Genomic DNA, 25,122 nt, shown 5'->3' with positions numbered 1-25,122 from the left:
TACATATTTATTGCAAAACAGTCAATCAGATTTGTTCAGATTTCAGACAATGCTTGTTGGACACCTGAGTTCCTAGACACCTTGTCGTAATTCTGTGCTTTCTCACCCCTGGTCTGTGGCTCCCCCAAGATGGGGATTACTGAAGTTACTGAATGATGCATTATGGTCCTGAGTTCAGTGCTGGGTGAACATGTCTTGTCTTCCCAGGGAGTTTAAAAGGCCTCTTGGAGGGCTGGGACAATGGCTGGTGGCCCCACGCCTTGTGTGGAAGCGGACACGAGGCAGGCATATTGCTACCGATGACCCCACAGCAGAACCAGAGGGGTTTTATCCCAGAGGCTGTTTTAGGAAAAACAGATCTCCGATGAAAGCTACACTGTAATCACATGAGAAGAAACTGTCATTCAAGAGGCCAAGATGATGGCACAATAAGGCCATTTATTCAAAGGTATATTTTGTTAGAGAAAAATAGTTAAGGCTGTGGAAATGGTTAGGGCTCAAACACCAGTTCCGTACACAGGGAGAGGGGTGGACACTAATTGTGTTTGAGCATCACAGAAGGAACAGTGGAAACTCACCCTTTGTAAAAGCAGAAGACACACAGACGGGAGCAGGGTCGGGGGGACGGGAGCAGGGTCAGGGGAGCCGAGAGCACCTGAAAACAAAAGCAACAGGGTGGCAGAGGAAGAAAAAGAAAAAAAGAGACAGGTGTCCACCAGCACAGTTTGGCTTCTCTGGCTTGTAGGAACCAGAAACAGGCTCAAACAGCTTAGAACAGATATCCTCTCTGAGGTGACAAGACGGGAAACGTCGCGACTTCCTTAGAAAAAGCGGATCTATTAGCACTGGAGTTATTCCTGTTAAAGATGCTCCTCCAAAGAAGAGAATTATGTGACTCATTATCAATTAGAATTCAAAAATTCTTTCGTTCACATCAGGTCAGGCCTCTAGTTCTTGCTTTTTGGGAACCGTGAGAGCTTTTGAAGCAGAGCCAGGTGCTTGTGGCCATGTGACCTAAGCCCTGTGGCTTTTCTAAGTGAAAATTACGATATGGTAGACCTCGGGGTTGTCCTGGTTCTGCTGCAGCCGGCTGGAGGACCCTGTACCATTTCCCTGTAAGACCCCCTGGGCCTTAGTATGTCTATCTGTGAAATGGGAGAGTGGACTTCATTGTGTCTGAAGTCCCTTGAGGTATAGGTGTCTATCGTGGTCTAGAAAGTGTCCCAGATAATTTTTCTTTGGGGACCAGGCAACGTGAGCTCCAGCTCTAACTCTGTCCCAATCAGCTGTGTGACCTTGGGCAAGTTGCTTAACTTCTCTAGGCCTCAGTTTTATCATCTGTGAAATGAAGTTAATAGAGTGTTTGTTGTTGTTGTTGTTTTTAGTTTGTTATTTTAAATCTTATCAGTCGTTGGGAGGATTAAATGAATTTGTGCAGTGCCTGGTGTCTGGCACCTGCTCAGCGAATGATGCAAACCCTGGGAATAATAGTTACTCCATCACACAGCAACCCCACGGGCTGTGCTGAAATCTCTCTTGGGATCTGAGGCATCATCTAATTGGCCAAAGGAACCCATTACAAAGTGAAATAGGTGGCAGGTGAAAATATGTGCAGAAACGCCCTGGGTTCGATTAAAAATATGTGGTAAGAGATGCTAGAATTCCAGGTTCTAGCATAACAATTTGAATATTCATTAGATTGCAACAGCGGTTCTCAGGTTTAGTTTGTGTCGGAATTCCCTGGAGGGCGTGTTAAAACATGGATTTCAGAGTCCTGATTCAGAAGATCTGGGTGAGGCCCAGGAGTTTGCATTTCTAACAAGCTCCCAGGTGATGCTGAGCTGCTGGCCCTGAGAGCACACCTTGAGGACCACTGGATTACCGATTCTATTGTAAAGCTGCTTTTTTTCTCTCTTCCAAATTTGAGTAATGCTTAGATCCCATTTAAAGGGGAAAAAACAATGGATTCTCTCTCATTTGTAAAACACTGTGTTAGTCTTATTCTACAAAACTGTCTTTCAACTGTGAATTTATGAAAGTAGAATAATTTTTGGCCAGGCGCGGTGGCTCGAGCCTGTAATCCCAGCACTTTGGGAGGCCGAGACGGGCGGATCACGAGGTCAGGAGTTCGAGACTATCCTGGCTAACACAGTGAAACCCCGTCTCTACTAAAAAATACAAAAAGCTAGCCGGGCGAGGTGGCTGGCACCTGTAGTCCCAGCTACTCGGGAGGCTGAGGCAGGAGAATGGCGTAAACCCGGAAGGCAGAGCTTGCAGTGAGCTGAGATCCGGCCACTGCAGTCCAGCCGGGCGACAGAGCGAGACTCCGTCTCAAAAAAAAAAAAAAGGAAGTAGAATAATTTTAAAAATTTATATTGTCAACTGAATGGAAATATAACATGAAAACATTTTTCTAGAAAGTTCACACCATGTGGAATACAACCTAAGAAACATTATTCTAAAACAGAAACGTTCCTGTTCTCTCTATACCTGTAAGGGTAACGAGGAAGTAAATGCAGGAAGGGGATTGTGAGTGGCCAGGTTTGGATTTTGAGTCCTTTTCTGCCTGGGATCCCCCTCTGTGAGGGGCCGTGGGCTGTGCACGGCTCTCTGGACCCTGTTCCTTTGCTGGAAGAACATTCAGTGTGAGGCTCTGAATCTTCGCCATCAGCTGCTGGGAAATACAGGACCTTCTGCCGGCAGGGTCAGGCTGTCAGGGTTCTTGGCTGAGAAAAGAGGAAGCTGGAAGCTGGGTGGGACAGGGTGGGAGGTGCCAGGGCTTTGGCGTGAGTTTTCCTGTTATTCTGTTCTGTTGGCTAGCTCCTAAATTTAGTTTAGGTTAAAAAAAGAAATGTTTCAAGTACAAAGTGAGTTGAGCAGTCCCCTGGGGCAGCTAGCTGTGCCGTGGAGATGCACACTGCTTGCACTGACTTGATATTCTTTTTTCTCATCAGGTGTCATCTCGCTGGAGGGCAGAAGGATTCCCTGGAGCCTGGGGGCCAGCAGGACAGAGGAAACAGAAAGTACCTGGCCGATGATGTCTTTCGACCACAGAAAGGGCTGGAAGAAGCAGGGGACCCACTGTTTAAATAAACCCAGTGGAAAAACAGAAGCCCCATTTCATACTTGACTCAGCTCTTCAAGTTTAAATCTTGAATCCCCTCAACTACACGGAACAGTGTTTCTCCCAAGTCATCTGACACCCACTCTGTTCTCTGGATCATTCCTTCCTAGAGAACCTTGCTCTTGGAGAGCTGTGATCTGCTCTCACCCACTTGCCTTTCTGATCCACTGAGTGCATCTCAACAGTCATTTGGGGTGTTCTGATCACTCATGACCAGGAAGGGTTGGGTGGCTCGTGGAGCTTGGGAAGCACTCTCATGTGGTGGTCCCCATCGGCAGTCATGGGGTTGCCATGTTGAGCCACGTTTCTGCCCTCATCTCTCTATATGTTACTGTGGAATCTCTGACTGAGGACCCATGGACTCACCCAATGCGATAAAGTCCTGAAGCCCAGCCAGGACTTCCGACCCCAGCTGCAGGGCTTTCCAATATACAGATGCATAGAACTTGGGAGGAAATCGACTTAGAAACCTGAAGTTGGAAAACTGGTTGCCTGACATTCTGTGCAAGACTGAATATCTGAGGAACGAGGGCTGTGTAACTTTGGGAACATGTCTTTTCCGGCCTATGTAGACCCCAGGAAACTTTGCAGTTCTTCCCCAAGTATGGATGGAGTCAAACTTGATGTTCTTTCATCCCCCCATCCCATCCCCTAATCTATATCCCTTGGAAATTTTAGAGTGCCAGGCCTCATGTAAATACACTGAAAACAATTTAAGTCATTTATGTTCTACTAGGCCAAGAGTTCTTAGTGGTGGAAGAAGATGGAGTCTTACATGAATGAAAGGATCTTGGCTATTTGCATTGGTATCAACAGAAGGACTAGACGCTTGCACTGAAAGAAAAAGCTGAGAGATGTGGCCAGGAATTGGGGAGCTGGGACCCAAGCCCCACCTTCCTGAGTTTGCCTGTCACCAGGAAGGCTGGAGATGCCAGACACTGTCCTGATGCTCCTCTGGGTGGTGTCTCTACCTGCTTGTTTTCAGGAGAGGCCTGGCAGAGTAAGTACAGGACATTGCTAAGTGGATTGAATAATGTTCCCCCAAATTCATGTCTAACCAGAACCTCAGAATGTGACTTTATTTAGAAGCAGGGTCTTTGCAGATGTTAAGTCAAGATAAGGTCATAGTGAATTAGAGTGGCCCCAAATCCAATGCCTGCTCTCCTTCTAGGAAGGGGAAACACAGGAAGAAGGCTGCGTGAAGCTGGAGGCAGAGATGGGGGCGGTGCAGCCATGGCCAGGGAATGGTGGCTGGGACAGGCAGGGAAGGTTCCTCCCTGAGCCTTCAGGGGAGCGTGGCCCTTCCACCGCCTTGTTGCCAGACTTCTGCCTTCCAGAATTATGAGACGATAAATTTCTATTGTTTTAAGAACAAAAGAATTAACACCTAGTTTGTGGTCGTTTTTATGATAGCCCTAGGAAATGCATACAGCTGGGGAGACCTTCTTCCAGGGACCTGCCTCTGAAAGCATAAAAGCAAGTGCCTTCCAGCTTCTGGCAGGGCGGTGGCCCCAGCCTCGGTGCTCCCCCTACCCTCCCACCCCCCGCCCCGCCACTCCGCTGTCTCCCTCCTCACTGCTTCCTGCTCAAGGCTCTGTGGCTGCCCGCAAGGCTCTGTGGGGAAGGGGTTCAAGAGAAGGCCTGGTGTCGGCCCACGGTCCATTCTGGACAGACAGCTTGGCTTGCTGCGGTGGTCCTTTTCCTCTTTGTGAGCATGTGCTGGAGAGATAAAGATGAGGGAGGAAGTGGAGGAGGCTGGGGCTGCAGAGCCGAGGAGACCGATGGAAACCCTCTGAGAAACAGCAGCCCAGCGGGTGTGAAGGTTGGCCTCAATGCGGTGGACAGGGCCCTACAGAGGAGGCTGGAGTGGGAGAACTTCGTCGTCACAGCTCTGCCCCTCACTCACTATGTGACCCAAGCAGGACACACTTCCCAGCTGCCTCAGTCTCCTCATCTGAGGAATGGGCTGATTCACACAGTTTCACATCCTAGGGTGTGCTGAGGATGTCACACACATATCCCTGGCAAGGCTGCTGGGAGGACCGAGTGAGTGAGCAGGCGCAAGACCATTGTCTCCCCGGTCAGTGCTGTAAAACAGTAGCTGCTAGAGGATTACAGTGATATTGTTGTTTCCTTAGTAACAGACGTTGCTGTTTGGGAAATTCCTATAGCCAACGGCCAAGCTCCTGGCATTTAATGCTGGTGTCTCCAAAGATTGGTTCTCATCTCTCGAGGGCTTGTTTTTAATAAGGGCACACTCTTGCCCCCACAGCATGCAGGCTGATGTCACACGCCGCCCTGAATCACACCGTGGTACCGCCTGTTTCCCTGACGTAAAGCTAGGAGAGGAATGATGTGACCATCCCTATGTTCCAGTCACCCTGACCTTTAACCCTGGCTTCTAAGAAGGCTCCAGATGTTTCTTGTGGTTAGATCTCCCAGAAAATGACTCCTTCCTCTATGAGACATCTGATGACAAGAAGATTCTGGGCGATGTGAGAGAGTGCAAATATTTTCATAGTATCTGCCATTAGAATGACTTATAAATGGAAGGCCCAGGTTGAGAAATTAGGATCCCATGCACGCTGCACTCTTGTGAGGAGGTGCAGAAGTTACCTCTTCCCTTGGAAATTCTCTTTCTTAGAACTCGGGTATTTATCAACCACCTAACTGGCTGCTTGAAGGATGGTCACCTTTTTCTGTATTGGTTTGCAAAGAAAGGAAGTTGCAAAAGGTCACAAATTTTAGCGTGCCGGGCCTCGTGTAGATAAACTGAAAACAATTTAAGTCTTTTGTGTTGTACTAAGTCAAGAGTTCTTTAGCAGTGGAAGAAGATGGGGTCTTGCATGAATGGAAGGGTCTTGGCTATTTGCATTGGTATCAAGGGAAGGACTAGATGCTTGCACTAAAAGAAAAAGCTGAGGGATGGGAACAGGAAGTGGGGAGCAAATCAGACTGAATAAATGTAAATAAAAGAGCTAAGATTGTTGAGCAGGTACTAGGAGCTGGGTCAGATTTTATTCCCAAGAAATCTTAGTTATTCTGCCTCCTCCTAGATAGGGAATGTGTTGCTTACCTTTGCGTCCACACCTGGCTCATACCAACCATGCAACCAATAAGTGTTCATCAGATGAAGGTCGTCAAAGGCTTGGACAACCCTTCAGTAACTCTTTCAGGGAAGCCACCCGCCCATTTCATCTTATCTGCTTGGCTTTCAGTGTTTATCATGTCAGTGACTCTTTATTCCCAGACCGGAGGTTGATTTCGGTCACCTGCCGGGGTCATTAGCGCCGTGATGTCATCACACACCTGGCCTAGCTGGTTGGGACTGGGACTTCGATGCTGTGTCTGTGACCAGGCTTGTTAGGCTTAGCAGAGAGCTGGCATCCTGGCCACTGGCCGGGGTCGGGATTTCCCAGCAGGGCGTCTCCTTCCTGGAAATACCCTCTTCTCCCAGCCTTTGGTCTCCCCTCCTGCGTCTGGCACCCAGAACGTCCCTGGGCCTTCTCTATCCCTCCAACCGCCTGCCTGGACTTAGCTAGCTTCCAGATTCAGCAAGGAGAGGGGTGAGGGGCTGGAAGGCAGGGCCTGGCCTGGGGTCTTCTGATGCCCTGTGCTGTGACTTGGCTCCTTGTAGCTGCTGCAGCTGATCCAGTCTCTGGGCTGGATCAGTGGGAGGTGGAGGCTCTGGAAGGATACATGGCAGCTCCAGGGTTCTACCTGGCAACAGCGTGAGTGGAGCTCTTCATTATCAAAGGAAATACTTACAGGTCAGAGACACAGTTCCTTATGGCTTGATTTGGGCCATGACATCTCCCAGAAAGCCTCTTCTGAGGTGAGAGATTTTGGCAACCTCCAGAGCAACAGGTTTCCTCTTTGCACCTCATTACCATCTTTCCCGGCTTAGAAATGAATGTCAGCCCCGGTCAACGTACATTGTGTGTCATTTAAGAACTACTAATATATGGGTGGAATTACGCTAACATGTCCTCACTGCGATGGTTCCTTCTGGGTTCCATAAGGGATACAAAGGTGGACTGAGCACACATCTTGTCTTCAAGAACTCTGGCATAGCAGGGACACAAGTGCATACACGTGTGTATGCAGACACATACACACGCACATGCTGTATTAGGTCTGCTGCTGCTCTAACAACTTATCACAAACACGGTGGCTTAAAGCAATGCAAACTTACTATCTTACACTCCTGGTGGCCAGCCGCCTGACCCAGGTCTCCTGGGTCTAACGTGAAAGTGGCGGCGCTGCTCTCCTTTCTGGAGATTCTGTTCTCCTGTGCTTTCCGGCTTCTTCCTGCCCCGGGCTGGTGGCCCCTTCCTCTGTCTCTGACCCTTCGGTGCTTACACCTCTTCGTGCCCACATCGGGGAAAGGATCCCCACTTCAAGGGCTCGTGTGATGAGATTGGGCTCACCTGGATAGTCCATAAGAATTTTCTTATCTCAACCTTGATCACACCTGCCAAGTCCCTTTTGCCGTGGAAAGTAACATGTTCATGGGTTCCAGGGATTAGGAGATGGCCCTATTTTGCCATATTTTGCTGGGGGTGGGGAGGATGTTATTCTGCCTACCATAAACATGTACACACAAATAGTAACAATAAGTATAAATTTCTGTTTATATATGTATAAACAATTACTATAATACAACATAGATGAGTGAATCGGAGTTTATTGGAGCTCCTGCCTGGGGATGTACTCCAGATCTGGGTTGGAGAGCGGGGGCAGTGTTGTGTAGGGGATGAGTTTGCAAAAGCATACATTCAATAACAATGAAGTATGACGTACATCGCTATGTCATACCTTCATATCTGTCAATCATCTATCTACCTATTTTTATTTTATTTTGTGTATTTTTTTTTTTTTTTTTTTTAGTGACAGGGTTTCAATCTGCAGTGGCACCGTCTCTGCAACCTTGAACTCCTGGGCTCAAGCGATCCCCCTCCTGTAGCATCCGGAGTAGCCAGGACTATAAGCACACGCCACCACACCCAGCTAATTCTTAATTTTTAAAGGTTTTTGGTAGAGACAGGAATCTTTCTGTGTTTTCAGTGTTACTCGTAAGAAGTCATAGCTGAGAAACAGTGACTGCTCTGTGGGCACTAGGGAAGAAAGAGGTACTTTTAATGCTTGGGAGTTGGAAAGCCTTAAAGAGGAGAATCCTTGGAGGATGTCAAGCTGGGCATCCAAGGATGGGAGGGTTTCGCAGATGGGAGGTCAGTCTGGGTAGGAAAAGACATCACAGGCAGGTAAGAGGATCCCTGAGTCTGTCAGTCAGGTTGCAGGTGGGGGCTTTATAAGGAGCAGGGAACTGGCAAGTCACGGAGGTCAGGGCCCCTGCCAAAGGTGTAGGCCCAGGCAGCTTTCAGAGATGCAGAGCAAGACGGGGAAATACCCAGGACTGTCCGAGGAGCAGAGCATAGCAGCAGCAGAGATGGGGTGGCTGGTGGGTGTGGGGAGGACTCAGCCCTGCTGGGGGCAAGAAGGTGGGGATGGAGGAGGGTGGGCACCAAGGCTGGTCCTGAGGCAGTGGAGGGTGGGTGGCTCCCTTCCAGAAACGACCATCACGGGGCATCTTTATCCAATCGCAGATCAGCAGGCTCAGCACCACCCTGGACTCGTTGGAAACGCCGATTCTCAGGCCCTGCCGGGCCCTCCTGAATCAGAAATGCTGGGGAGGGGCCCCGACATCTGTGTTCTCACAAGCCCCAGGGGATTTTGTGGTGCTCAAGTTGCATAGCCACTGTCCTATTGCGTTTTCCTCCCTCCCAGTCACCCTCTTCCTTCTCCTGAGCTTGCCCTCCCCAGTGGTGGTCAAGGCTGGGTCTCCATGCATCCCGCACTCAGCTGTCTTCCCATTGGGACAGGTCATGGTGAGCCTCTACGGCTTCTGAGACGTCACCCAGATGACTCAAAGTTAAATCACCTGCTTTGCAGCAGAGCCAGGGGGTGGTGGGGGCATCACTCCTTGACAACAGGAAGGGCTGTTAAACAAAGGCTGGTGGCCAGGAGTTCCCCTGCTTCCCAAGAGTTTGAGGAAATAGCTTCCTTGCAGTGTCAGGGATTCAGGGAGAGGAAACAGGACTCCCTTCTAGCGTGTGATGTCAACACAGGAGTAACAATGGACTTCCCACCTCCAATGTCCCTAAAAGCGGGCGCTCATCCACTGCGACCCTATTTCAGGGTGGGGAAATGGACAGGTGGCTTCATGCAGCCCAGCACCCTTCCAAGCATCTCGTCAGCTCCATTCCTGTCTGGAATATTCCAAGAAGAACCTTATAAGATGGAGAATGAGGGTCTTCTTGTAAACCTCACTCAGGCTACAGCAGAAACCTACGGGGAGGCCAAGTAAACTGGGGGCTCTGTGGATTGCACGTCTCCCCCTGCTTGTCCAAGTAAGGGACGGTTTCACTCCTGGGCAGTGCCGCCTGGTGCCGAGGGTGAGCTGGGCCAGGAATGTAACAATGATGGGACGAGAATAGGGAAACAAAGCTGAGTTTCTGTAGAAAATGTATCACCTATCAGGTCTTTCACTTTGTTTTCTAATTTGCAAAGATACCTCTGATTTTCCTACTGTCAACCATCGATATCTTTCTCAGATGTTCTTTTTCCAGCACGAGAGAACCAAGGGCATTTGAGGCAAATACTGAACCCATGAACAGAGAGGAAGGTATGGTGTCTGATCTGCCAGGGCCTGAGCAGATGGACCTCAGCACAGTGCAGGAGACTGGGTTGTGGGCAGAAACAGCAGAAGGTGGATAAGGACGAGGGTCTCTGGGTTGGATGCTGGTTCCACCACTTACCTTCATGTCATCCCTGGCGAGAGAGAGGACAGGAGAGAATGAGGCTGCCCCTGCCTCCCAGGCCCATCCCCACCTGAAACCACTGTCCCCTGTGACTCTGACACAGGCAGCCTCCCTGGCCTATCCCTGCTCTGATGGGAAGACTTGGTGCAAAAAGGGGTGCTGGCTCCTGATTTTTTATTTAAGTGAACTTAAAAAAAATCATGGTAAAATATCTAACATAAAATTTACCATTTTAGCCCTTTTTGAGTGTACAATTCAGTGGCACTAAAGACATTCATACTGCTGCATAACTACCGCCATCATCCATCTCCAGAACTTTTTTTTATTTTGCAGAACTGAAACTCTGTACCCACGACACACCAACTCCCTCCCTCCGTCCTCCTCTCATCTCCTGGTAACCACGGTTCCATTTTCCGTCTCCATGATTTGATTATTCTCAGTAACTCATATAAATGGAATTATACAGTATTTGTCCTTTTGTGTCTGGCTTATTTCATTTAGCATAATATCCTCAAGGTTCATCTGTGTTGCAGCATGAGTCAGAACTTCATTTCTTTTTAAGGCTGAATAATATTTCATTACATGCATGTATCACATTTTATTCATCTACTGATGGACATTTGGGTTGTTTCTACCTTTTGGCTATTGTGAATAATGAACATTGTTGTGCAAATATCTGTTCAAGTCTTTGTTTTCAGTTTTCTAATGTAGGTATCCAGAAGTGGAATTGCTGTATGATGTAGTAATTCCATGTTTAATTTTTCAAGGAATTACCATGCCACAGACACCGTATCACTTTATATTCCTACCAGCAATGTGTGTGTTCTGATGTTTCCAAATCCTTGACAACGCTGCTTCTTTTCTCTCTTTTAAAAAAATATTTGGTATCCTATCCTGTACATAGCAGTGGGCAAAGATTTTATGACAAAGACACCAAAAGCAATCGCAACAGAAGCAAAAATTGATAAGTAGGATCTAATTAAAACTAAGAGCCTCTGCACAGCAAAAGAAACTATCAACAGAGTAAACAGACAACCTACAGAATGAGAAAATATTTGCGAACTATGCATCTGACAAAGGTCTAATATCCAGCACCTATAAGGAATTTAAACAAATATACAGAAGAAAAACAACCCCATTAAAAAGTGGTCAAAGGACATGAACAGACACTTCTCAAAAGAAGACATACATGCGGCCAATAAGCATATGAAAAAAAGCTCAACATCACTGATCACTAGAGAAATGCAAATCCAAACCACAATGAGATCCCATTTCACACCAGTCAGAAAGGCTATGACTAAAAAGTAAAAAAAAATTAATAATAGATGCTGGCAAGGTTGCAGAGAAAAGGGAACTCCTATACTCTTTTGGTGAGAGTGTAAATTAGTTCAACCATTGTAAAAAGCAATACGGCGATTCCTCAAAGAGCTAAAAACAGAACTACCATTCGACCCAGCAATCCCATTACTGGGTATATACCCAGAGGAATATAAATCATTCTACCTTAAAGACACATGCACACAAATGTTCACTGCAGCACCGTTCACAATAGCAAACACATGGAATCAACCTAAATGCCCATTAATGACAGATTGGATAAAGAAAATGTGGTGCATATACACATGCAATACTATGCAGCTATATCAAAGGATGAGATCATGTCCTTTGTGGGAACATGGATGGAGCTAGAGGCTATTATCCTTAGCAAACTGACACGGGAACAGAAAACCAAGTCCCACATGTTCTCACTTATAAGTGGGAGGTAAATGATAAGAACTCATGAACACAGAAGGAAACAACAGGCACTGGGGTCTACTTGAGGGTAGAGGATGGGAGGAAGGAGGAGCAGAAAAGATAACTATTGGGTACTGGGTGGGCTTAATATCTGGGTGATGAAATAATCTATACAACAAACCCTCATGACACACCAGTTTATTTATGTAACAAACCTCCACAGGTACCCCCGAACCTAAAATACAAGTTTTTTTTTTTTTTAAAGAAAGGAATGGAAAAAGAGAAACCCACTAGGTATCCTGATGGTTGAAAAGTGGTAGTAAATGGTGGTTTTGCTTTGCATTTCCCTAGTGGTTAGTGATGTTGAAGGTCTTTTCAGGTCCTCACCGGCTATCTGTATGCCTTCTTTGGAGAGACATCTATTCAAGTCCTTTGCCCATTTTGGAGGCTGGCCTCTGATTTCAGTTCCAAATGCAAGACCGGCTAGTTGAGCCAAAAGATCCCAGTTTCCTTTAAATTTTTTTTTCTTTTTTTTATTTTTCTTTTTTTCTTTTTTTATTTATTTTTTTGAGACGGAGTCTTGCTCTGCCGCCCAGGCTGGAGTGCAGTGGCCGGCTCTCAGCTCACTGCAAGCTCCGCCTCCCGGGTTCACGGCATTCTCCTGTCTCAGCCTCCCGAGTAGCTGGGACTACAGGCGCCCGCCTCGTCGCCCGGCTAGTTTTTTGTATTTTTCTTAGTAGAGACGGGGTTTCACCGTATTAGCCAGGATGGTCTCAATCTCCTGACCTCGTGATCCGCCCGTCTCGGCCTCCCAAAGTGCTGGGATTACAGGCTTGAGCCACCGCGCCCAGCCTCTTTTTTAACTTTTACTTTGAGATGAAGCCACTTATTCCTGTAACTGGCTGGACGATGTTATGCTTAGACAAAGATGTTTCTGCACTGTGAGTGAATGGCAGTCCACTATAACTCTGTCTCTGTGGGATGGAGGCATTCAGCTACTGTGTTTCATTGCCTCCCAGGTACACCCACAGAGATTATGATTTGCTTTAGCCAATGCCTACCCCTTGCAACTGGAGAAAAGGAAGATTTCGTAGGCTTGGAAAGCAAGTGGTTGCAACTGCTGAAGTACACAGCTGTGGTGATCAAGACAGAACGGCCAAGGCAGAGGGAGGAGGCTGGATGTTTGCTGTAGGCCTAAGTCTTGGCTTTGAGAACAATACGGAAGAAAATCTTCAACCTCTTGGTTCTCACTCCCGGCCAGTAGGTACGTATTCATGCTGTTTGTTGTCAGGAAGATTTTGGGAACATTCTATGGTTGTTTAAATGGGTCGAAGCATATTTTAAAACTGGACGTTATGGTGTGGGATACTGACCGTGAGGGAGGCTTGTGTGGGGTGGCAGGGACAGGGAGTACATGGGAACTTTCTGTGCTTTTTTGCTCGATTTTGCTGTGAACTTAAAACTGCTTTAAAAATAGTCTATTAAAAAAGAAAGGGCTTTAATACCAAAAAACAAAAATATAAAGATTTTATCATAAATTAACGAGTAATATAAAACATATCTTTGGAGAGGTGTGACTTTCATAAATAAGGCTTGTCAAAGCTAGATTAATATTTATTGTTATTTAATATTTATTGCTCAGCCTTGCATTCTGAGAGTTAGATATCTGTATATTATATACAGTAATTGAATAAAGCCCCGTATCACAGGTCATTCATTTGTGTATGTGTCCATACATGCATGCACACACACAACACACATGCACACACAGTCACGCGTGTGCTGCACGCAGGACTGGAGAGTCATGAGGGCTTCAAGGCAACAAGTGCTTGTTGAATGTGCACTGTGGCGTGGATAAGGTTGTTGCGTGTTTTCTGACTATGAAATCTGCCCTTACTTCTCCTTAACTAAGTTTATTTTGCTTTGATGAGCATCCTGCCTTCCACTGCCCCAACCACTGGGGTTGCCTGGGCCCGGCATCTTCCTACATGCATGGCCTCTCTTCAAGTTCTTAACCTCTGCGACTCTTATCATAAGATCATGCCCCACTTCTTGAAATGATCTTGGCTTCTGGGACCCCATTTTTTTCTTGATTTCCTTTTTATTTCTCTGATTCTTCCTGTCTGATCCCCCTGTATTGGTCGGATGGCCCACTAAGATGTGGCAACTTAAGAGTAGATTTTATTAAAGGTACTATTACAAAGCTGGGGGCAGGGTTTAGGTTGCTGCAACACCCCAGGTCTAGAAACAGTGGGGAGCCCTTACCAGTGCTGTGTCTCAAGGGCCGGGGGAGGCAGCAGTTATCATCAACAGAACCTGGGGAGAGAGCTGGATGGAGCAGGTGCATCTCCTAAGAGCTGCTGTTACCTCAGGGTAGAGGGATGTGGCTTGCCCGAAGCAAGCAAGCAAGCAATCAATCAATCAATCAAGAAGGGAGGGGCCTGGAATAAACAGCCTCCTCCTTCCTCGCCATGTCATCATGTGCTCCCGCTTCATGGGGCCGGGAGGCAGCGAGTCATAAATGCATTTTGTGGGTCGGTGTCCTGGGGCAAAGGGTAGAGAGGAAAAGCAGGAAGGGTGGGTCTGCGGGTCCACACAGAAAGTGTCCGGCTTGCACCACACCTGTTATGGGCTGAATCGTGTCCCCCAAAATCCATAGGCTGAAGTCTCAAACCTCAGCACCTCCGAATGTGACTGAATTTGGAGATAGGGCCTTCCCAGATGTCATTAAGATAAAAGAAGGTCATGGGGTGGGCCTTAATCCAATCCGACTGGTGTCCTTATACGAAGAGATTAGGACACACAAAGAGGGAAGACGGTCTGAAGGCCTGGCGGGGAAAAGAGGCCACCTGCAAGCCAAGGAGAGAGGCCTCAGGAGAAACCAGTGTTCCGGGCACCGTGATCTCAGACTCACAGCCTGCAGAAGTGTGGAAAACTAAATGTGTGTTGTTGAAGCCGCCCAGTCTGCGGACTTTGTGATGGCAGCCCTAGTGGATGAATTCACTGCTTAAGTTTGCAGCCACCCCCTACGCTTTCTTCACTCACCTTGCTTCATTCTTCTGCTGCATGTATTACCGCTGGCTGTGCCCAGTGCTACATTCCTGTCTTTCGTCTGTCTCCCGAGGCTGTTCCCTTCCAGTCAGCCTCCTGCGGGTGCGCAGTCCCATCCTTCCTGCTGCAGGCCCGGTGACTAGAACAGCACCTCACACACAAAAGGTGCTTGGCCGTGGCAGGCATTTGTTGAAGGAAAGAAAGTTTTCCAAATCTCTTCTTTCTAATGTTCTTCTCTGGTTTCTTCTCCTCTGCTCACTTCTTAACCCCAAGTACCCTAGATGCCACTTGCTGGCCTTGACCTCTCTAGACTAGTTCCCCCTCCTGGTTCCTCACTTGGGTGAACAGCTTCGCAACCCAACCACTGCCTGGAGCCAGGGACCCAGAATCAACCCCTGTCTCCCACGCCGTGCACATCCCGTAACAAGTCCATGCCGTCTGCACTGCTGCGGCCTCATCTCCGCTACACGTGGGGATATTTTCCACTCCCTGCTTGGACCCAGAGTCAGGCTGAGGTCATGTGGCGAGGTCAGGTATTCTGAAAGTTAATGCGTCCCCATTTTTGAGTGCCCCTTGGGGGTGGACCATTCCAGGAGGGGCTTATAGGAAGTGTGAGGGACGCACAGTGGGGATGTGTGTGTGTGAGAGAGAGGGAGGGAGGGGGGAGACAGAGAGACACACAGAGAGACAGAGACAGAGAGACAGAGACAGACAGAGACAGACAGACAGAGACAGGGAAACACAGGCAGAGAAAGAGCTACAGAGAGAGACAGAGACACACAAAGAGAGACAGAGACGGAGCACTGAGACAGGTCCGCAGAGACAGAGCTAGAGACAGAGACAGCGTGCACGGTGCACATGTATATAAAGCATGTCGGGCGTCTTTTCTTTTCACATAGCGTGATCCAGTCCTGTCAATTACCAGGATATTGGCATTTGTGATCAATGCGTCGTCTGGAATTTTTTCCTGGAAAAAGGAGGAAACACAGCCATCTGCCCAGAGCCATCCAGAATGTGTCCCAGAGGCCTGTCTGTGTGTACGCACACTCAGAAGCCTGGGGGCCTTTCCTTCTCTAAATGCAGCTCCCCCGCTGTGCCCCACTCCTGCACAGGACCGAGGCCTGTGTCGACTTCAGCAGAGCTAGGATGAGGACAGGCCCAGGGGCAGGGAACTGGATGAAGGGAGTTGGAGGCCTTTTCTTGGGAACAGGTGGACCATTGCCCTGCATGGGGACAGGGACAGCACTGGTGGGGGAAGGAAATCTTGAGCTGGCTTCAGCCTTGACCCTCAGCAGCTGACCCCGGGGCTCTCGTGCTCTGGACACCAGGGCCGTGGGTTCCTTGGACGAGGTGAGCATGAGCCTGTGCGGTAAGTGTTCGTGTTTGTGCACGTGTGTGTCTGTATGAAAGAGAGAGTGAGAATACGAGAACATGCCTGTCCTGACACACAGAGTTGGTGAAATAAAATCAAAGACCCAATGAAAAAGCTCTTGAAAAGGTAAGAGGTCTGCCCAGAGCCAAGGCTTGTTGCCGATCCCGGGATTAGCTGACTTCTGGGCATTTGGAGCCCGCAGCCGTCTGGACATGATCTGGGGACAAGTGGAGGCCAAGAACTGAATATCAGAGAGAGTTGCAGAGAGAAGGAATGTGGACAATGGCAGGTTGCCAGGGATCACTAGTGCACACGGATGTTTTGTTTCATATTTTAGAAACTTCAGGAAAGGAAATAAAGGGGAGAAAATGTAGAATATATTGCATTTCAGAACTTAGGATGCCAATAACAAATTGCAAAACTACTGAAGCTTATTATGGGGGTTCGTTAGTATGTGAACTTAAATGCAGCCACCCTGTCCCTCGCCTCCATTCATTTATTCATTTAACTGTTTAATAAATAGATGTTGAATGCCTATGATGGATTGATTAATTAATTCAGCCAATCACAGATATTATCACCGTCTTGCTGTATACAAAGCATTGTGCTAGAGTTGATATAATGTCTAACATGTTTGAGGAATAATTTCATTCTGGAAATTATTCTTTTCACCTCTTCAGCATCCTAGGAGAACTCCAAATAAACCTTAGCAACCTTAGCATCTTATTTCAATATTTTTACATCACTTGTTTAAAATTTCTTAAAACCAAACCGGGTTTATTTATGTCAAAGCATATGCAAAATGTATGTGCACGAGAGATGCCATCTGCAAATATAAAAGTCTGTAAACCAAGTCCCTGCCCATGACGGGGTGACACAGGGTGGAAAGCGTGTGCAGGCTTGCATTCTTATCAATGCAGATGAAATGCACATTCAAGAGTGGTTTGGAAATGATTATTTCCTCCATTTGTCGGCCAAATGTCCCAAATCCTTATTTTGGCTTCTTCCTTCTTTTGTTTGGAAAGCCCCACGTTGTCCCTGTCAACTTCCTCACTCATGCTGGTCTCCGGAATGAATGGTTCCACCTCTCCCTGGGCTATTCACTGCAACCAAAGACATCCTAGCAATGTGATGTATTTTTCCCCTCTCCAAAGTCAAATAGATGTTTTATATCCAGTGGGCCAGGTTGTACAGGAGCTTGTCTTCACCCCCACAGGCCACAGGCTGGAGCCTCCCTGGAGCAGAGGCTACACTGGCTGTCTTTTGACAAAGGTGCCTGGCTGGGTCCTGGCACTTCTTTTGTTCGGAGCTCAGGGAGCTGTGTGTCTGGCTGCTGACGTAGCACAATGTTCCCATCTTGGCCCTCTCCTTTCAGGGGAGCAAGTTCCCCTGATGATGGAAGGAAAGAGGCCCCAGAGAGGAGAGGGCAGAGACGAATGATACGGCAGATCAGATGAGGCTTCCAAAAAGAAGGAGGCTTTCGGGTGCTACGGAAGTGTCTGCTGGGCTCAGTGCTGCTAAAGCCTCACTGAGGGGTGGATGGAGAACCTTGGAAGGCCAATCTTCTCCTCCGTGGACATCCTTAGGGGCAGAATACCATGGGTGGGGGTTATGGGATTTGAAGACTCCTGGCCACTGGAGGCCGGAGGGCTTGCAACCTGCAGAGAACCCCTAGGGTTATTCGCTTCTCAGTAGATAGCCCTGAACTGCTCACAGGGTCCTTGGTGGCCTAGCCCTTCCCAACCTCTGCAGCCCCCTCTGAAGCCCTCCTCACCTCCTCCTGCTTTTTTCCACAACCCTCCTGAACTTCTCCAGCCACTGGAGCTGCTGCGGCTCACCTCTGGGTGAACAGCACACACACTGTTCACTCTGCCAAGACACATTTCCTCCTCCGCTCAGTAGCATCCGGCCCCCCCGGCAGGCTTCAGTGCCCATGCTACTGCTCCCTCCAGCATCCAGATGTCATGGCCAGTGGAGAGCTGTTCAATATAAGAACCCTGCTCATCCAGGGCCAGGTGCTGAGTGAGGAGGAGAAACGTAGGGATAAGGAAAGGCAGAAATGTGCCCCAGAACAAGGATCTCCTGGGGCTGGGCTCTGGGAGCCGGGAAGTCAGCACATGGTGTGGCAAATGCTCCGATACGTGGGACTCCGGGGTTCTTTGAGAGCCTGGAGGAGTAGTGCAGGGTACCTGGCTCAGAGGAGGGTGGCTGCAGTCAGAGAGGGCTGCCTGGAGGAGGTGATCCCAAAGCCCTGAACGGCTCATTCCAGTCAGTGTTCTTCTTATTGCCTAGTGCTGCCCACTTGACCTCTGGATGAATGGAGCTGTGGTCGTGAGCTGGTGTCCAGGAGCCAGGGGTGGGCTTGGTGCACCCAGGACCCCAGGGATGGCGCGTGTTGCCTAAGGCACCCAGGCCAGTGGGAGCCCCGTGGCCTCTGGCTCTCTGTCTTTGTAATGGTTTGTTGGGACTGTCATGGCAAAGGACCACAGACTGGAGGTTTATTTTATTTTATTTTTTTTTGAGACGGAGTCTCGCTCTGTCGCCCAGGCTGGAGTGCAGTGGCCGGATCTCAGCTCACTGCAAGCTCCACGTCCCGGGTTCACGCCATTCTCCTGCCTCAGCTTCCTGAGTAGCTGGGACTACAGGCGTCCGCCATTGCGCCCGGCTAGTTTTTTCTATTTTTTAGTAGAGACGGGGTTTCACCGTGTTAGCCAGGATGGTCTCGATCTCCTGACCTCGTGATCCGCCCGTCTCGGCCTCCCAAAGTGCTGGGATTACAGGCTTGAGCCACCGCGCCCAGCCTCTAGACTGGAGGTTTAAACAGCAGGAGTTTATTTTTCACAGTTATGGAAGCTCAACGTCACAAGTTCAAGGTCAAGGCACCTGTGGGTTTGCTTTCTCTTGAGTCCTCTCCTCAGCTTGCAGAGGCCCCTCCTCTGTGCATCCTGGGGTCTCTGTGTCTTTCTCTAAGGACACCAGTCAGATTGGATTAAGACCCCCAAAACGGCCTGGTCTTAACTTAATCACCTCTTTAATCATCTGCTTCTAAATACAGTCACCCCTAACTGCGAGTTAGGCTTCAACATATTAATTTTGTGGGGGGCACAGTATTGCCCATGACAGTAGGTGAGCCACACGATATTTGCATAATTTGTGTAACTTTTACCAACCTCTACAGAGTATGTAAACTGCACCTGAAACGTTTTAAAATGTGAATATGTCTGCTGTCGCTTTTCTTGGCTGGTTCTTGAGTTCTCCCTGGTCACCCACTAGGTTTCCTAACCCCAGCTTCCCCCAGCAGGTGCATCCCAGCACAGAAGGGTGGCACAGAGGCAGCCTCAGAAGACTGTGTCACTACCAGGTCACCAGGACCTCTGGACCACAGCTGGGTCACGCTGTTTTCCAGTTTGTTAAACTAGGACTTTGGGGAACATCCTGTGAATTGGTTTAATTTTTATTTTCCTAGAGGATTTTTGAGGTCAGCGTGACTGCTGTCACTGTAAGTGTGGGCTGCGCTTTCCCACAAGAAGCATCCTGAGTCTGTGGGAAGGTGGGGACTTCTAAGTTTGGGGGCCTGAGGGTCCCTTCCAGGGAGCCGCAGTGACCGAGCCACCTGGGTCTTGTCCTCATTAAGGAAAGCAGGTAATGGTGGACAAGCGGCACTTTGTTGCCGCCTTCCCCTCAAGGCTCTTCAAAGGCATTTTGAAGAAATTTGATTTTCAAATTTGATTTGATTGCCCCATCCCCACGTTAGGGGACCGTCCCTAGCTTTTCATTCTGTGATTTTGCTTCCCAGGCAGTGACTGTTCTGAGGAACCTATTCGTCCACAGCCCCACTTTTGCCCCTAAAAGAAACAGGGCTGGAATGGCTCCGTACAGCCCTCCTGCAAGGCCCTTGACTGAATCCGATACAGAGACCTTTATAGGCACTAATTATACCCAAGGACTCCATGCTGTGTTTTATAGGCAAGTCTTCCCTGCTCTGTTTAACGTCCTAGCAGAAACCTCATAACAAATTAACATTTATATGGGCCCGTTAATCTTCAAAGCGTTTCACTGACTTGAGTCAATTCCAGTGATCCTCGTGGGCAGTAATAAGGCTTTCAGGACTCCTATCCTTTTCCCTTCTCCTTCTACTTCTTTGTAGATAAAGAAAAAACAAACCCAGAGAAACGTGTCGTGCTCTGTGCGAGCCCCTGCATCAGAGTTGTGGGTGGGTTTGGCTGGGCAGTGTTCCAGGCGTCTGATTTCATGCTCTGACCAACACACGCCTCCCCTCAAAGCTGCTGTGGAAAGGCTCAGAGCTGTATTTCATTCCCAAAGCCTTTGACTCACTGAACAAGCTGCTTTTCATTAAGCACGCACACACGCCTGTACACTCACGTGCATACATTCATGCACGCACCTCTCTCAAACTGGATAAGAGGTCTCTCTGTGAGGAGTGGGGAGCAGAGGGAGTTGGAATTCTCTGCAGAGCCCATGCCAGCTGAGCAGGGTGTGGACTGGCTGCTGGGTTCAGTGTGTGTTGACCAGGGGCCAGCCCCCTTCCCACTCTAGTCCAGCTCAGATGTCAGTTGACAGCTTGTGTGTGCAGAGCCAGGCTGAGTTATAGAGCCTCATACTTTATTTCCAAATCTGCAATTCCACCCGCGTTTTTGTCAGTTAATTACATACAGAGCCCCTGTATTTGCAGGGAAATATGTGAGCCGAGTTCTTTCTTTGTGGGTGTGGACGAGGCAGCTCTCTCTCCTGCGAGGACGCGTCCAGCTCGTTGAGGAGTACCGTGGCGGGGAAGGGGGCAGCACTGTCACGGAGTCAGATCTGAGGCACGTCCACGGAGCGGTTTACTGTGGGAATTACCTGGTATACATTTTAAATTCCATGTTGGCTCCCATTTGCTACTCTTTCAGAACTAAAAACAAAATCTGAAGTTCCCCAAGTGACTGAACAGACCCCCTCTTGGCCAGGGGGACCCCAGAGAAACCTGAAAACTGAGTTCCCAGCCACGACGGGACGGGCAACCGGACATGCCTCGTCACAGTCCCTCCCTTTTGTGGTTTAGACGACAATGACTGGCAGTCATGCTAAAACAGAGACCACGAGACCGACAGCACAGACTCTTTATGGCAATAAGACACCAAATTATAAGCAGCACCTGAGGCCATGCCAGGCAAGAGTCGAGCCGCACACTCTACACTTAGAGAACGGACTCTGCCCTCACGCCACAGCGTCTTCTTTTTTCCAGCAGCTAAACATGCACTGGCCCCGAGGTAAGCAAGACCCAGGCGACTGCAGCTCATCCACCCGCAGACGCCGGCTGACCCCGTTCCACAGCCCTGACTATAGCTTTGACTGGACAAGAGGCTGATTTCGGTCTCCTGATAAGAGCCCCCCAACCATAGACCCGGTTCAGGCCGGTTTACAGAAGCTGCATACTTGTACGCCTTTGAGTCCCTGCTTCACCTTTTGACATGTGGGGACTCATTGTAATGCCTTTAAATGTGAAGCCTCCACCCCAAAGTGAACATGGGACCCAGGTATGTTCAGTGGGCATGGCTCAGGACTCTCTTTGTGAATATTCATAGCTCCTCCTGGAACCTGAATATGTATGTTTGGCCAGTTCAGTTCAGCATGAGGCTCCTTCCCCAACGCCCCCTCCTTCCAGATGCCTGTCGGCTGTTTCTGCCAGAGGCTATGTCTCCCAGCCTGTCAGAAAGGCCACCCTGCAGGCTGTAATCCTTTAGAGGAAATAAAGATCCCCTTTGCAAATGTATAGATCTTGTGATTTTTTCCATTCACATCCTTGTATCTTGTAATGCCTTGTCCCCATGGGGGTTACATAGAAAACCCTCAGCCTCTTGGGCAGATGGAGCCAGGACTGAGGGTGGGGGTGGTGAAGGATCAGGAGACTCACTTTAAGGACTTTCTGGTGCCAGCAGTGTAGGCTTGCCGGCTGAAATACAGGACGGCCGGCAACATGAACTTTCATAATTTTTATAGTTTAAGTGTGTTCCAAATATTGCATGGGACATGCTTATCCTGAAGAATTATTCATTGTTTATCTGAAATTCAAATTTAACAAAGGTGTCCTGTATTTTTATTTGCTAAATCTGGTGACCCTTCACTGGGGAGACGCTTTTAAACAGCCTCAACTTAGAAATCCTTCTTTTCCTGCCAAAAGCGCTAGGATCTATATATGGGTGCATGGAAACACGAAATTATTGTCGCAAGACTGAAGTGTATGTAAGACTTCTAGTAACCACCAGCTGTGGCAGGGGCCTGTGTGTGGGATACCTTGGCAGGGAGGGAGCTGCCTTAATTTTCAACCTCGGACAGAAAAGCGCATCTCTTAGACACAGCAGAAAGCAGACTTAATGTATGGTTAATGAGGACTATGCATTTGATTGTCGTGGGTTAAACTGTCCCTGCGAGAGACACATTGAAGTCCTAACCCCTGCTGCTATGGCTTTTGGCTTTATTTGGAAACAGGGTCACTGCCGATGCAGTTAGCTGAGATGAAATCATACTCGTGTCTGGTGGGCCCTTATTCCAGTATGACTGGTGATGTCACAAGAAGAGGAGGACAGGCACAGAGACACACTCCAGAGGGAGAAGGCCATGTGACAGTCAGGGGCTGCTGGAAGCAGCGGAATCTAAAGGCAAGGGAGGGAACAGATCCTCCCTCCCAGTCCTTGGAGAGAACCAACCCTGCCGACACCTTGATTTCACAATTATGGTTTCCAGAACGATGAGAGAACAGATTCCTGTTGTTTCAAGCCTCCCGTTTGTGGTGCGCTGTTATGGCAGCCCCAGGGACTAATGCAGTCACCATCACTTGATTGCAGACAAAACAACTAAGGGTTCTCTGCAATAATTTCAAGTTCTGAATGGAAAGAGGCTTCAGAGCCTGAAGAAAGAGGCAATGGCAGCACTCTCTGGAGTGGGATCCACAGAAGCAGAGACAGTCCATGGGATGAGCAAATCCAGAACCCAAATCCGCCTGGATCGGGCCAGACCCAGAACGGGGCTATCTTGCACACCGGTCACAGGCTTGGGGACACTAGAACTGCATTGCCGGAGATTCCGGACTTCACATGTGTGTGTGTTTGTGTGTGTGTAGCTGAAGCCATAGGATTTGCTTGCCACACTCTGAATGATGCTGTGTGGATAAAGCTATACTATCTATTTGCTACACTCTGAATAATGCCTTCCTCAGTGATGATCATAATCAAGTGAGCTTTGGATTGTCATTATGAAGTCTCAAATTAAAACAATTGCTTGAGATACTGTCAGCAAGGCAACTAGATCAGGGATTGCAGCTGCTGATGCCAGTCTAGTATTTAGGTAAGAGGATGCCTCCACCCTCTTAGAACATGTGGCTTGCACATCCCTTCTTTCAGCGCAGGAAGGGCTGGAGTGCCCACTGCCTATTCCCAACCCCATCAGTTGTTGTATGGTCCAAAATGCATAGTAATTTTAATGTGATCCAAGATGCATACAAAAACATTTTTAAAACAGATATGTTATGCATTGCTTAGAATAATGCACCGGCCACTTCATCAACAAGCGAGAACTAACTCTATCGTTGACTTCATCCACAAATAATAGAGGTGATGAGCTTGAGGTCAAAGCTCCCAAGTCAGACAGCATGGGTTTATTCATCACCCACTATGTGCAAATCCTGGATGTCACCAGGCTCTGCTCACTTGGTGTCTTGGCCACTCTGGGTGATATTTACACAAGGCTTGGTGGCTTTGAGATGGGTTGCAAACAAGAGATATCAGTTGTTGGACCTTTGCTGATAGCTTGGGGTTGGACATCCTCTATCCCTCCATGCCTCCTTGCACCCATCAGCTGTGATCTTTGAAGAAAACTTTTTCTTTGAGTCTGGTTCCTTGTCTTCAGGTTCTAACCACATGGTTTTGGATCCTTGTCCCTATGGTTGTGACCCTCCCCGTCCTTGGCTCTAGTGCTCTTTTTTTTTTTTTTTCCTATTTCTTTCCTCTACCTGTGCACATCACCTCTTTGAAGAATTCACCTCCTCCAGGAAGCCTCCCTGGAATCACCCTTTTGCCTTCCATTCTCCTCGTTTATACAGTCCATCTGATTATATCCTAATTGGATTATCGCGGTGTGCTGATTTCAGCAAAACCCTCTACCGTCTCTAGTCCGGAGTACTCAATTTCATGTGAAGTTCACTGATATGCTCCTCCCTCCTCCTCCTGCACGCATGAGCAGGTACTCAACACTTTCTGGTCCAGCTACATGTGACATGAGGCCACTCACGCTCTTTTTAATTAACCCTTATGACAATCATGTGCGTTATGGAGAAAATTAACGGAGGAAGAATTCCAGAGTCACCCGAAGCAGTTGCACTGCTTATCACCCGGTGTTTGAGCCTATTTCCCCCTGTAATTAGATTACACGTGACGCAGCACCAGCTAATGGTCTGTGCCACCCACCGGGGAACTCCAGCTCTATCTGTGAACACCCAGGCCTTCTCGCCGCAGGACAGATGTTGGGTGAGGCTTGCCTCCCACGCAAACATCTGCTCTGTTGTTCTGAGCCAGTCACGAGAGCCAGCCAGCTTAGACAAGCAGGGGGTGAATTCCTGGGCGAGATGCTTGATCCTGCCAAGTTTCTGAGCACCAGGCTTGGACCTCTTGAACAGTTCCATGCATCTTCCATGATCGGCCAGTGCCTCTGCTTCTGCATTCAGAAACCAGAGTTCACTTCTGGTGGCCTCAAGCCAAAATGAGTCTAAGAACCAGAAGTCTCTTGACATTGACACTGATAAACTTTGACATGGAAACATTTTTATTTTTGGCAACCATCATTTTTTTTTTTTGTCTTTCCTCAAACACATGCGTGGATGATGTGAGAACTGGTACCTGGAAACTGAGAGACTGCCGTGTGTGTATTGGGCTCCTAGCTGTATCCGTAACTGTGTTCTGGGGCTTCCTAGGCAACCTGGGTTTTGACCCTGCTGCCACCTGGTCCAAGAACTCTGCCCTGTGGCC

At 48.5% G+C, this 25,122-nt stretch overlaps 1 long non-coding RNA gene across 1 annotated transcript in view; it reads left to right on the top strand.

Moving 5' to 3' along the window:
• The window catches only part of LOC117095787, a 28,319-nt gene extending 20,316 nt beyond the window's left edge, over window positions 1–8,003 (top strand). Inside the window, exon 6 of the long non-coding RNA XR_004442182.1 lies at window positions 2,955–8,003. This is a non-coding gene — a long non-coding RNA (uncharacterized LOC117095787). The remainder of the gene's footprint in view (window positions 1–2,954) is intronic.
• Window positions 8,004–25,122: the final 17,119 nt, after the last annotated feature.

Source organism: Trachypithecus francoisi, unplaced genomic scaffold (genome assembly GCF_009764315.1).
Source record: "Trachypithecus francoisi isolate TF-2019V2 unplaced genomic scaffold, Tfra_2.0 Lachesis_group14, whole genome shotgun sequence".
Classification (NCBI taxonomy): domain Eukaryota; kingdom Metazoa; phylum Chordata; class Mammalia; order Primates; family Cercopithecidae; genus Trachypithecus; species Trachypithecus francoisi.
The sequence above is the reverse complement of the archived record's forward strand: the minus strand, read 5'-3'. Positions and strand labels throughout refer to the sequence as shown.